Source organism: Aythya fuligula, chromosome 3 (assembly GCF_009819795.1).
Source record: "Aythya fuligula isolate bAytFul2 chromosome 3, bAytFul2.pri, whole genome shotgun sequence".
Classification (NCBI taxonomy): domain Eukaryota; kingdom Metazoa; phylum Chordata; class Aves; order Anseriformes; family Anatidae; genus Aythya; species Aythya fuligula.
In genome coordinates, this window is record NC_045561.1 from 87,491,360 (window position 1) to 87,504,349 (window position 12,990).

At 33.5% G+C, this 12,990-nt stretch overlaps 1 protein-coding gene across 17 annotated transcripts in view; it reads right to left on the reverse strand.

The window, feature by feature from the left end:
* RIMS1 (regulating synaptic membrane exocytosis 1) overlaps window positions 1–10,248 on the reverse strand; it is a 198,220-nt gene extending 187,972 nt beyond the window's left edge. For 15 of the 17 annotated variants that reach the window (XR_004253073.1, XM_032184169.1, XM_032184172.1 and 12 more), the window contains exons 1-2: window positions 10,035–10,075; window positions 8,453–8,464 (exon numbers count right to left, since the gene is read on the reverse strand). The gene's annotated coding sequence lies outside the window, so the exon portion shown is untranslated. Of the gene's footprint in view, window positions 1–8,452; window positions 8,465–10,034 lie in introns of all 17 variants that reach the window. The other 2 variants (XM_032184166.1, XM_032184167.1) reach the window with 2 other exon arrangements.
* Between the last annotated feature and the right edge of the window lie 2,742 nt (window positions 10,249–12,990).

The following is a 12,990-nucleotide window of genomic DNA, read 5'->3' on the forward strand; positions in this document are numbered from 1 at the left end:
GATTCTGACTGCCAGATGTCTCCTTGATCAATAGGCTACCACAGACACGAGCAAAGGCTGGGTTAGTATATTAGCAATCTGACAAAGCAGAAGGATACACATTATTTGTTTTTCTCAACAGTAATAAAAGCACTTTTTAAATTTCTGTTTTTAAAGCATTGCACAACATGAATTAATTTCCAATGACTAGGCTTACTAGATGAATACTCAGGAAAAAGGGGGAAAGTGGGTTATATCGTACTCACCCCATCCTCACTCAGGCTTCCGCATTGTCCTTTCAGATCACTAATACCTATCTGGCAAAGTGGACTTATTAAATACGTTCAAAGCAGACTTCAAAGAAGCTGAATTTGAACGAATTAAAGTTACGTATACCATTCACAATCTCTGGATTAGCCACCTCCTTATTACTAGCTCCTGGTTTTTATACTGTAAAATGATTTCTCAACAAAGATTCAGTCTGAAAAAGGGTTACATACAGCTCAACTGAGACACCTACGTGTTATGTGAAAACATATTATAATGCTTTCAATTGTAAAGCTAATATTATGAATATACTTTCTCCATATTTTTTAATCACAGTGCACGTCCTCTTTAGTTCTGTATTTCATAACAGAGAGAAAATTATGTTGTATTTATTAGATACAGTGCATCATGTTTTAGAAACCTCTGATAGCTACCATTTCTGTACTGCTGACAACCAACATGTTATTCTATGACAGAAATGAAGATAAGAAAAATATGGTAAATACACTATACCTTACACAGGACAACTCGGCTTAGTCTGAAATGCAGCAGAGCAAAATAAATTCTGAAGTAATAATGACACATATTTGATATGGCAGTGAAAAAAAAAAGTGACGATTTTGGACTATAACAGAAAGACTTATTAATTATAATAAGATTGCATTTGCCTTGTCATCAAAAGAAAATAATATATTTAAAGAAACTCATACAATGAATTAAAGGACTTGGAAAAATAGTACACTGAGGAAAATTCAGACAATTAGCTTGGTGTAACATGGAGAAAGGAAGCAATAACAAGTTTCAAGTAAGTATGGTGACCTCTTAATTGAAACTGCAGTTTGTTTTCCACTGTTTTTGCATGGATTTAAGGTTGATTTTTACTTTCTGTTGACATGGAAGCATGTTGTAGTGAGTAAAGAACTAAAGGAGTTAGAACAGATCCCTGGGGTGACAGTACTTTGGAAATGATGAAATATAGAGACAGATATTCTCATAAAGCAGAAGTCGGTCAGTACACTCAGCAGCTAAGCTAAGTATGGTGCCCAACTCCAGTAGCACAGATCCCCAGTAGGTCAACTGGGCTGAAAGAAAACCAAGTAGTCTGGCCACATACCCAAACGATTCCCAAATAATTATTCCTCAGTTCAAAATACAGATACCCTTCCTGTCAGCAGCTAACCAGCCTTAATTCTAAATACAGCAAGAAGAGTCAAACATGAAATATCGACTTTATAAGCCTTAATATTTATTTTAAGTGCAAGCTGTGGTATTCACTGAAAGTATTAATGAGTCAGCAATAATAATTTCTTTTTAAAAGGTTCCTGTTATGGGAACTCATTAAAGAAGAAATGCTCTACTTAAATCTAGGATTTTAATTGTATGTGTCCATATTATAACTACCTGCAAAATTTTGATGGCAAAATCACAAGCAAAAGGGTGATCAAATACTGCTAATCTATTTCCAATCTGTCACAATTAATAAGTAGCTGTATGAAGAAAAAAAAATGATTTCATCCATATGAACACATCGTTTGATCAATTTTTGAAATTTTGAAAATGATACTTTTGTACTGATTTTATGAAATTATATACAGATTTTGGAAAAAAATAATAAGAATAGTGTGTGATTCAAACCATTTTGTTTCCTTTTATGTTACATGAGATATGCCTATATTATCCCATCAAACTGATCATTTTCAAAACTGCATTGCACTGAAAGATAAGGATCAGAGCTTATTATAAAGTTATAGCATTTAGTATAGTGTTCATTATTTTAAGGCATAGAATACATCAAACAATTCATCAAATACATCAAAGAAGGCCCTTGTCATGACTTCTTCACATTGTATTTCACTGTCAATATTTCCAAGTTTCTTTATCCTCTCTCTTAATGCATAACACACATGAAATCTCAACTCAGATGTCAACTCTTAGAATTTACTTCCCCTTCTTTTCAGTATATATCTGCTGTTGAAACCAACTGACTAGAAATATTTGCATTTAAATAACACCCTTATCCCACTTCTATATTTACATGGTTCATTTCCATTTTTGACACAACATGAATAAATAGATTTCACTTTCTGAAACGAGAATTATTTCTCAAATCCCTAATATTACCTTTCTCTAAAATGTTTTATTTTCTTGGATCAAGAGATATAAGACTGCAGTAAACAGCGTTTACCACTCAGCAATGTAACAAAGGGATAAAAGGGATAAGATCTGCTGACACACAGAAATCGAGAAGCTATTTTTTAATTTTATTAATCCTTAAGAATACATAAGAAAAAAAATGATGTATTAACCCTTTACTACTATGAAATAACACACACCTCGGAAAGTATAAATAGCATTAGCCTGGGGGAAAAAAAAATGTTCTCTTGTTCAATTTAAAATATAGTGTAAAATGTAGACATTGAAAAAAAAAAAAAAAAAGTCAAGCTAATTGGGCAAATAAGTAATGATAATTTAATTGATTTAATTATCTTGAATTATACAGATTTCAAAAGTCAATAAGGCGTTTCATAAGAGAAACCAGTTTACCAGAGTATATACTAGGTGTATTTATATAAATTAACGTACAATATATATATGAATATACAGAAATCTATACAATATATGCTTGTATATTGTACACATGCCACATATACATATCCAGTACATGAGATTATGCAAGAGGAGGTGGATTAAAACTTTTTTGAAAAGCCTTATTGACCTTTGAGGTCTTATGTATATTTATATATATATTTAACACAAGTTTTTGCTATGGGAGGAATTATTACACTCAAAGGTATTGCTGACATTTTCTTAACTAAAAAATAAAATAGAAAAGTCATTCCCTATATTCTTTATCTTGAATCAGTTAATGTGAAACAAAGGTACTTAAATTACAAGATACAAAATAAGATAACATGCAGTAATAAAACTGCAGGGAATTATAAAGGTTTTTCTTTGGTTGGTTTTGGTGTGTTTTTTTGTTGTTTCTTTTGTATACAAGAATTAAGCAATCATTTTTGCTAGCCAGACACTGAAAAATACTTACTAAAGTTGAACATGGTTGTTTTAGCAAACGTGGTGAAGAACAAGCTAATATTAAGGGTTTTTTTATTTGTTTGTTTTTTTTTTTTTGTTTTTAATTAACATTTTGTTTGATAGTGAACTAACTTCCCAGAAGGGGAAAGAAAGGAAAGAAAGGACCTCTGCATTTCACTTCAGGTAGAATTTCTCGGCTTCCTACAGGACTTTTTTTTTTTTTCCCCTCATTGTTTCATCTGCTGGAAGCCACGGTTTCAGGGAGTGATTACTGAAAGTGGTACTTCTTCCCTGATGCATAACCAATCCCGAATCTTTTAGAAAACAAATTATGCAGGATGCTATAGAGACAGAATTTATTCACTATCACTTTCCAATTTGCCATGTAATTTTATCTCCTCCTGATGTAACTTTTTTTGGTGCTACATCTGTATTAGTCAGAGCTTACATAAATTATCCTTTTAATGGACAATTTGACATAAGAGTTCTGTGAAAGAAAATGTAAAAACATTCCTAACAATTTGGACATTTTGTTCTGACAATATTAACAACTTGTGTTAAAACCATCAGTACACATCTGAATTGCACAGCACACGCATTCAAGTTGTTAAGGCTTAAATTAGCACGCCATTATGTAAGCATCTTTTAAACCTACTTCAAAGGAACTAAATGATAAACACCTTGTGAAAACACCTGACACATTATGGAAGTGTTTCCAAGTTGTCTGTCTTTCAGAGTATAAATCACTGACATTATACTAAAATGAAAATAATTCCAGTGAAACCCAGATCAGAAATGTGAATCTCTAGTATTTCACAGCACTGATAATCAACATTACTTTCTGTAATCTCATACTACTAAATTCAGGTAAATCAGTTCTCATACATCTCTAACTGTAATGTATTTTACATCCTGATTTCCTGCCAGTCACCCTTTACGTATGGAAACAGAAAAATAAGCAAGCAAACTGCTCTATTCTGCACAACTAGCATTTCTGGAAAATAAGAGAAAATGGTAACTTTTGTTTCATTTGCTCCCAATTCTTTTCACTATAACTTAGATCAAAAATCACAGTCTCAATGAAGGCTGTAGAATGGTAGATTGCTAGGGATAAATAAATAGCTTAAACTGAAATATCAATCCTCCACCTAATTCTGTTGATGTCCTGCAAATTTCATTTCATTCCCATAGCACCTCACAAAATTCTCCAATTTCAGTTTGAAGAAACTGTATTTGCTCATTCAGGCTACTTTTATAACCTACATTTTCTTCCTTCTCTATATGGAGGAAGAAATATCAGGTGCTCACAAAAGAAACGTGTCTTTTTACATTTCATAAGCAAATATTCGAACAAAAAGCTTTTACAGGAGTGCTGCAAGCAAGGAAGTCCTATTTGCAGGTGGCCTTTGCTATACAATGTTCTGGTACAACTGCAGTAAAGAAAAGAACAAGCAGTGGGAGCCAGGACCTTGGGAGGACTCAGCCAGAACAACAAAGGAATGCTAGCCAGGCATTTTGCCTGCTTCTCCACTGCCCTACTCACTCTGGTAGTTCACATCTGAGGGAAGAGCGAATGACACTGAAAGAGAATGGAAGTGAAAATGAAGAAATGGAGGTGAATTAACAAACACAACCACTATTTTGGCAATTAAAATGCTGGTGTATGGAGAAGAAACAGAAGGATCCAGAGCCAAAGTGCTGACACTCTCTAAGGAACAGACAATATCTAGGTAGTGATCCACCAAATTAAAAAAAAAAAGTTCAGTCCGGCCAGATTTTCACTGAACACCTTCGTAACTTCTTTCAAAAATGCTTATTCATGTAAAATCTTTTTACTAAAATTCTGCTTTCTTAAAAGCATACAGAAAGGTTCAGTGCTCACAACGAAACAGACTGTCATAGCATACCATCATTTCTGAATACTAAGGTAATACAAAGGAAAACACTTTTATTTTTTCTGTACACTGTATAACCACCAACAGTTTTAAGTAACCCAGCCACCACTACTAACATTAACATATTCTCACTGCATGACTGTATCTAAGCCTCCCTAAAATTAGGAACTAGCTTATAGTCCTCCTGTCTGACAGCAGGCTCAGGTGATAAGTATATAGAGCTAACCAATACTCAAGGACATGGAAGAACTTTAGATACATACTTAGTAATGCATTTCAACGTATTAAAATAAGAATCATTAAAAGGTATATGCCTCATTAGCCACTGGGATGTACTATTTATTGCCAATTAATTTTCTAAGTGCACTAGAGTTACCAAATTCCCATAAGCCTAGCCCTGCTACAAGGGATTAATGTTTTGGGATGTTCTCTATTATTTTAAACAGGGGGAGAACATATTAAGTTCTGCTATATATTTTTGAAACAGTCCTTAAAATATATTTGGTATTTACTTGAAAAGGTAAAGAACTGCTTTGAAGGCTTCCTATGAGGTATTTCGCCTACAGCCTATTTTAAAAACACCTTAGCTAGAAGTGATAGCTGCAAAGCACCTCTTAGGGACCCTACAATCAAGAGCAGCCACATCACATAAACTTTTTCTTAAGCTTACCAAATTCAATCTTTACAATTTTACTGGTTTATTTTTTTCTTTTCAATAAGATTTTTCCAAATCTTTACTCTAGTGACTCAAAAAATCTCTTTCCAAGACAAAAGCATTTATAGCCAAGTTACATAACTGTCCTCCAGCTTAAAGGTTGTGCTTTTTGTATAAATATTGTATTTCAAGGTATTGACTAAAATGTGTCCTTTTGTCCCTCTAAACTCTCTAGACTTCTCTCACATGATGAACTCTTTATTTGAACATCCTTTGTATGACTTTCTTTGTGCTTGTTACAGTTTGAATTTATCAAAGACGGTTAACACATGGTACACAACATCTAAGTGAGGTCTCATTAGAACTACCAATCATGGTTTAAATACCCAACACTAACAGAAATACCTTGAGTCTTATACCATACTTGACTTTTCACTTTGACAAGTCGCATCTCAACATCCTTTCCGAGTGATGAACACCTAACTTGTAGGAACTGAGTGCACATGCTTTAATATCACATGGAGAGAACAAGACTCATCGAAGCACATTGAAAAACTCTTTACTAACATTAAATTCACAAGATTAAAAAAATTGTTCCTATATGTAGTCTAGTCAGAAATGTTGAGCCACTGAAAATAATTAAGAAATGTTATTTTTCTGTTGTTGCTTTGTATAAATTACACATATTATCCTGCTTACAAAAGGCATTATTATTAGGGATGTTGTTATATTTTTTAATTAACACATATCATATGGTCCATTAGCTCTCAAAGTCAGACACTGATAAAGCAACTATACTTTATAAAAAAGTTCTCCATGTTCCTTACTCAATCAGCCCTAATTATTAACATAACTGACTAACATGACTTTTCAGCCATTAAAGGGATATGGCTCAGCTTCATCACATGGTTAAAATGTAATTTTCTTGGCATATAGAAGCTTGGAGTTCAACACAAACAAACAAGGCAAGCGCAAACACTAAGGGTGTCTTTTACTGAATTTAGGACAATCCAGATAAGTTGGGTATGTCTTCAGCACATATTTCTTCAGAATGTTTTAGGGCAGTGAAGTCTATTTTCTGGATCTCAAATGACACGATTCAAAAACAAACACCTAAACTCATCAAAGATGCAATCTTTAAAACACATGCGTGCTGGCATAGTTCTGACTATTTAGCAACGTTTTTGTTCAAAACAGAAGCATGGAGGATGTCTCAAGCATAGAAGCAGCTCAAGTAAAGTTCAGTTTGATTGCTCTTCAAAATCTAGGTGCCTGTACTGTACCTACATGGCACTTTCAGCATTTAAGAGCTTTGCTGTTTCTGGTCCTGAAGACATCTTTGTTGCAAGTGCATTAATCTTTCAGTGCAACCCAGTTGCAATGATACACTACTTTAGTAACAAATCAAAATCAAGATGAAGCATTTCACACTATCTTAATCTAATCCTTATATTAATAGAATGGAAAAAATCTGGAAGTCCTGAATTATTTCAGCACTTTGTTCAGAGAACCACACATTAAACAGTAGAACAAAGCTGTATCAAGTTACATTTTATAGTCATTAAAAAACCAACCATGTTCTCAGAACACAAATGCCTATAAAAAAAAAAAAAAAAAAAACCTACAATATGAGGAGGTGATAGAAGTCATTCTCTATAGGTGTTATGCAGTAGTAATTGCAGGTTATAGCTATGCTATGATGTGAGCTGTGGCACACAGCCACTTCATAATGCAAATGTAGCACTATCACCTGCAATTCAAAACCGATGTTGGACTGTAATCTCTTCACACTCATTTCAGCTGAAGTACCTGGGAAGCAGGCTAATTCCCACTACTAAATTTCAAAGTTAAAGTTTGGAATACTTTCTGCAGACCTGTCTGGGAGGAGGTGTTAGTGGACACACACTGTCCTGCTCAAGTACCGCCACCCTTTCCTCTGTGCACACGATGCAGATATGAACAGGGAACTACACTCACCTATTTTGGTATAAGCCAGTATTTGATCCCAAAGCAGCATTACTGTTTTGTGAAATGGTAACTACACAGTCACAAAAGATTCACTCCATGTGTTCACTCCCATGTACAGTTTCAAGAGATTATCCTTTGCCTATGCAAACTACTTCAAATGTAAAAATCAAATGGCTGATTTTACACAAATTCCCTGGATTTTTGCTGCAGCCAGAAGCAAAACACAGCAAAACATATCAAACAATATAAAATTTTAATAAACAGTTTAATTATTAGTTTAGATTTCCTGGAGCTGATGGAAGGAACTTGCATGCAAAGAGTCAAATTGTTAACCAAAGACATTTTTATGAAATAAAACTTTATTATATTTAATTACCTCCTCTACTTTTTGGCCTATTAATAATCCTCAATTTTTAATTAATTTCTTACATTGTCCTAATGTAAGAAAACAGACTTGGGTTTCCTTGCTGGGCTATCTTTGACGGGTTTGTTCAACCAAAGGATGGGCGGGACCTGGTTGTTAGGTTTTCTGCTCTTCCCCCCCTCCCCTCTGGATCATTTTACAATTTCAGTTCAGTTTTTTTTTTACATTAATATGTTTCCCAGTTAACTAACAACATTATAATAATAAATGATAAAAAGCATGGATTCTAACCACTTTGTCCTCCTTTGGGAAAGCATCCAAGGAAGCAGAAAACAAAAAAAGAGAAAAGAAAAAAGAAGAGAAAAAGAATAAAATAGGCAAGTATTAATAGACAGATTTCAAAGAAATGCAATTCTAATAACTCTTTACAAAGAGCTAAAAACAAAATTTCAGGGAAAAAAAAAAAAGCTTCAAATCAAAAGATCACACTACTTCATGTGTAGAAAATGTTTTCCCACCCTAACCCACAGAACAATGAACAACATAACAAAGGAAAGACAAGTTAAAATTGAATGGAAACTTTCATGGTTTCCATTTCTGTGACTTGAAACAGTAGATGAAAAACAATTAATGTATATTCAGTTTCTTTCTGAGTAAATAATAAGCTGTATCATATGTACTCTAATTAATAGTATAACCTAACATATCAAAGTAAACTATATTTTCACAGACTTGCTCTAGTGATACCACCTGCAGGTGATACAATATAATGCATCCATTTATCTTAAAATATGAACGTACCACAATTTTTGCCCAACACATCCACATATTTTTTAAAGAATTTAATTTATTGTACTCACAGGTACATCAGAGCTATAAAGAACTTCTAAAATAATAATGAAATGGGCTTATTTTTATGGACTTTTTCTTTGTTTACATCAAATTTCAAAACCCCTTATTCAGTTGAGTTATAGAGCAACGGAAGTAAAACCTGTTCTCTTGTGAACATGTTTATCTGCTATAGAACTGATGACCACTTTTAACTGAATTTACATTGATGCAAAGAGGTGAATTTCTTCCAGAAAAGATTGGCAACTTAAAGCCATATGAGAAAGTGATGTCATCTCATGCTAGTCAACAAAACCATGTCATACATTGTAAGACACTAGATGATCCACTAAAAATAATCATTGGACAGTAGTCTTCAAAATATTGATCCTACCAGTCATGTACAGGTGAGTGGCCAGTTCCTCATCAGGGACTGACCAAACAGAGGGAATTTTGGGCTAACTCTCAATTTTGTGGGCAGCTACTGCATCTAACAGAGGAGGATTTATCTCACCTCCCTGAAAGTAGTATACTTAATCCAGTTTAATCTATAGTGTTTCTTTTAAAATAAATTTAAAATAAAATGACATAACACTCTATTTGTGGTGTTGTTTTTTTTTGTGGAAGGGCTTTTTACCCTAACCAAAAATTAATTGATTTTAAAGAAGCAAAGTCTATAAGTGTATACAAAAATCTCTATAAAGAAATCTAAAATGAAATGAGTTCAATAAAAATTTCTCAATGTAGAGTTTGACCTCAGCAAAAGGGTGTTTTTTTTTTTTCTTTCACTCTCTCCAAAACAACTGCTTCCTTTGAGCCACCACTTAACAGAACTATACACGATGTATTCTTTCGCTTTAGTTAACTCTGTGAACCTTAAGTATCTCCAAAATACATTATTCTACTTTATACACACCTCATAATGAAGTGATGAGTGAAATTCTTAAGTAAAATGAAGCACGAAATGCCAAACTTAAGGTGAACAATCTGCAGTGTAACAATGTCAAGGAGGCTTTTTCTTAAGAGTACACATCAGAAGACTTACATTGTTTGATCGCAGGGAGACACGACCTCCACATCGAGCACAAAACTTGGTCCGGCAATAAGAGCATAAATGGCCACAACCATCTGCAAACTTTGTTTTATGACAGATTCCACATGTTGGAGCATCATCCTTGTGCTCTCCCTGGTAACGGCGGGCTTCTTCCCCTATCTTTCTTACTTGCTCTTTATAGCTTTCAAATTGTTGATGCAACCTCCTGCATAGATGAGAAAAAAGTTTATATAGCAATAATAGGAGGAAATAATACTACTGTGCATTTCTTTCTTTCAATTTAAACTAAACCTAATATTCTCAGCACGTTCACAATAATAGTGCACTTCATTTAAAATACACACCACATTTGGAAGACTGTACGGAAGAATCTAGAGGGAAAAAATAACAGACGTATGTATTCCTGTTAGGTTTACTTCAAAGCTAGTGAGGAAATAATTTCACTTGACCAGAAATTGATCCAAATATACAAAGACAGCAAAAAATTCATAGCTTTAAATAGGAGTATCTACCATGTACAAAATAAAAACTGAAAGATAATTGCCTGAGCAACTTTGCATTGCCTTTTAGTCAACATTATCCAGCAGGTGTAATCAAAGAAAAAAAGAAAAAAGGGAAAAAAAAAAAGAAATAAAAAATAATTAAAAAAAGTAAAGAAGAAAAGAAAAGAAAAGAAAAAAAAAGAAAAAAGAAAAAAAAGAAAAAAGAAAAAAAAAGAATAAAGAAAAAGAAAAAAGGAAAAAGAAAAGGACGCTCAATCTTCAGTTACAGCATTACACTTAGGGTTTCAAAGCACAGATTACTAACACATATAGCTTAAACGTTCCACTAAGTGTACTACAATTACAGTATCACTACGAAGGAGAATATGATTTTTTTAAAGTCAAATCCATATTTTAACAGAATGTAATATTCTCTCATTAGTGTTAATTACAGAGCTCTGCAAGACTATCTAAGGTTTCCTGTCCCTCATTACAGAGATATTTTTCAACTTAATTATTGAAGTATTAACAAGTATATAGATTTTTAAGATGAAGATGGGTTTTTAAAGGAGTAGCACTTCTCTTCCAGCTGCCCCAAGTAACAAATTGTCTGACAGCATGCTCACCAACTTGCTAAATACCTTACTGCTCAGAAGACCCAACTTTTAAATAATAAAACCATTTAAATCATAAGCTCAGGCAAGCAAATTTACTTCTCTATCCTTCACTTCCCTTTCTGTAAGTCAAAATAGTAATATAAAGTAATCAGTGGTGTTTTGTTTTGTTTTTTTTTTTCATATTACCATGATGTGAAGACCTATGTTACAGCTACATAACATTATCTCTGAGGAAAACCTTTTCTTTTGGTGATTTCTATGAGACATTGATGGCAAAGATGAAGTTTCAGAGAGGAACCAGCCAAAGGCCTAGGCCCTTCCAGAAGGGGCAGTCCAACTCCTCTCCTACTCCTGGATGCACACTATTGATACTTCTTTGGACATTTACCAAGTCCTCCTTAATGAGATAATCCATAGACCTGAACCAACAGTAAATGAACTTGCCTGACCAAAAATAAAAAGTAAAAAATAAATTAAAATAAATCATTATTTAGCTTGCTGAATCACTCCACTCTGAGCAGGCCACTGGAGACCTCAAAAGAAGGTCTCCAGGACTTGGGTTCCTGAAGCCAGAAACAAGAAGGACAAGGGGAAAGTAGGACTGCCCATTTTGTACCAATGAGCTGTTGTATCAACTCAGCTGCCATATGAAACCTCATCTGAGAGTTTAATTAATCAAAGTATTACACTTCAGCTCAGTTAACTACTTTACTATTGACCAAATCATACAATTAAGACATTTTTCTGTAGGTGCACCAGGACAGCACTGCAACTCCTAAGCTTTATTTTAATTACCTTGAGCAAAGACCTTGAGCAGCTTAAGTGGGAGAGTACAATAGGGCACGCGTACAATTAAGTCTTTTCACCATGCTATATGGCATCTACAGACTCTTCACCCACGTTTTCAGGTGTTTCTTTAAATCTACATCTCCGTGGATAACATTTTAAAAAATCATGAACAACTACATAGATTAATAACAGAAACGGGTAATCTTGAGTTTAATAAATGATATGAGTAGGTGTATCATCTATAGAGGTCTTGATGATAACTTTTCACCTGCTTTGAGCTATTTACACTCTTAATTAGCATAGACTAATGTCTCCATTTAACCAATGTAGTGAGAGAATTCTGTTTTACTGCAGGATTATTTTATTTTTTTGGAGTGTGATGTTTTGACTTTTAAGAGATAAGAAATCAGCACTGTTTACATAAAATACTGTTTTGGTGAAGTGGATATTTTTACTTTAAGATGATACTCATTTCGAAAAATATTCTAAAAATATTTAAAATATTTAGATGATTCAACTTAACATTGGAAATCACAGTAAAATACACATTCAATTTGGGCAGGAATATCACTGCTCATACTAACTCTCACACTAAAAATAATGACCTCTTATAGGCACACTGTACAGATGCAGCAATATTTAGAGGGAAAACTAAGAATCCAAATATTTTATTCTCCCTCAGTACAAACATGATGCATTACACTTAATGCTTTATGCTAATGAAAAACTTGGCAGGAGTAGCAAAGGGAATTTTTATTTTATTTTTATTTCTTACTAGCCTCCTTAAAAAACCTTTGCAGTGTTGAGTAAGATGAGGAAAGTGGGTCAACAGAATTAGGAAAAATACTGGAGAAACTGAATACTTTTGGCCACATTATTGGATTACACATGATTTAATTTATCTTACACAGCTGCTCACTTAGAATGAAAAAAAAAAAAAAAAAAAAAAAAAAACAAACTGAAAACATTCGAGAATGAGCATAATAACCAGCTTAAGGAATAAATTTAAATAATGGGGAGGTCTGGAGGTAAATTTCTTATTATATAAAATATTTTATT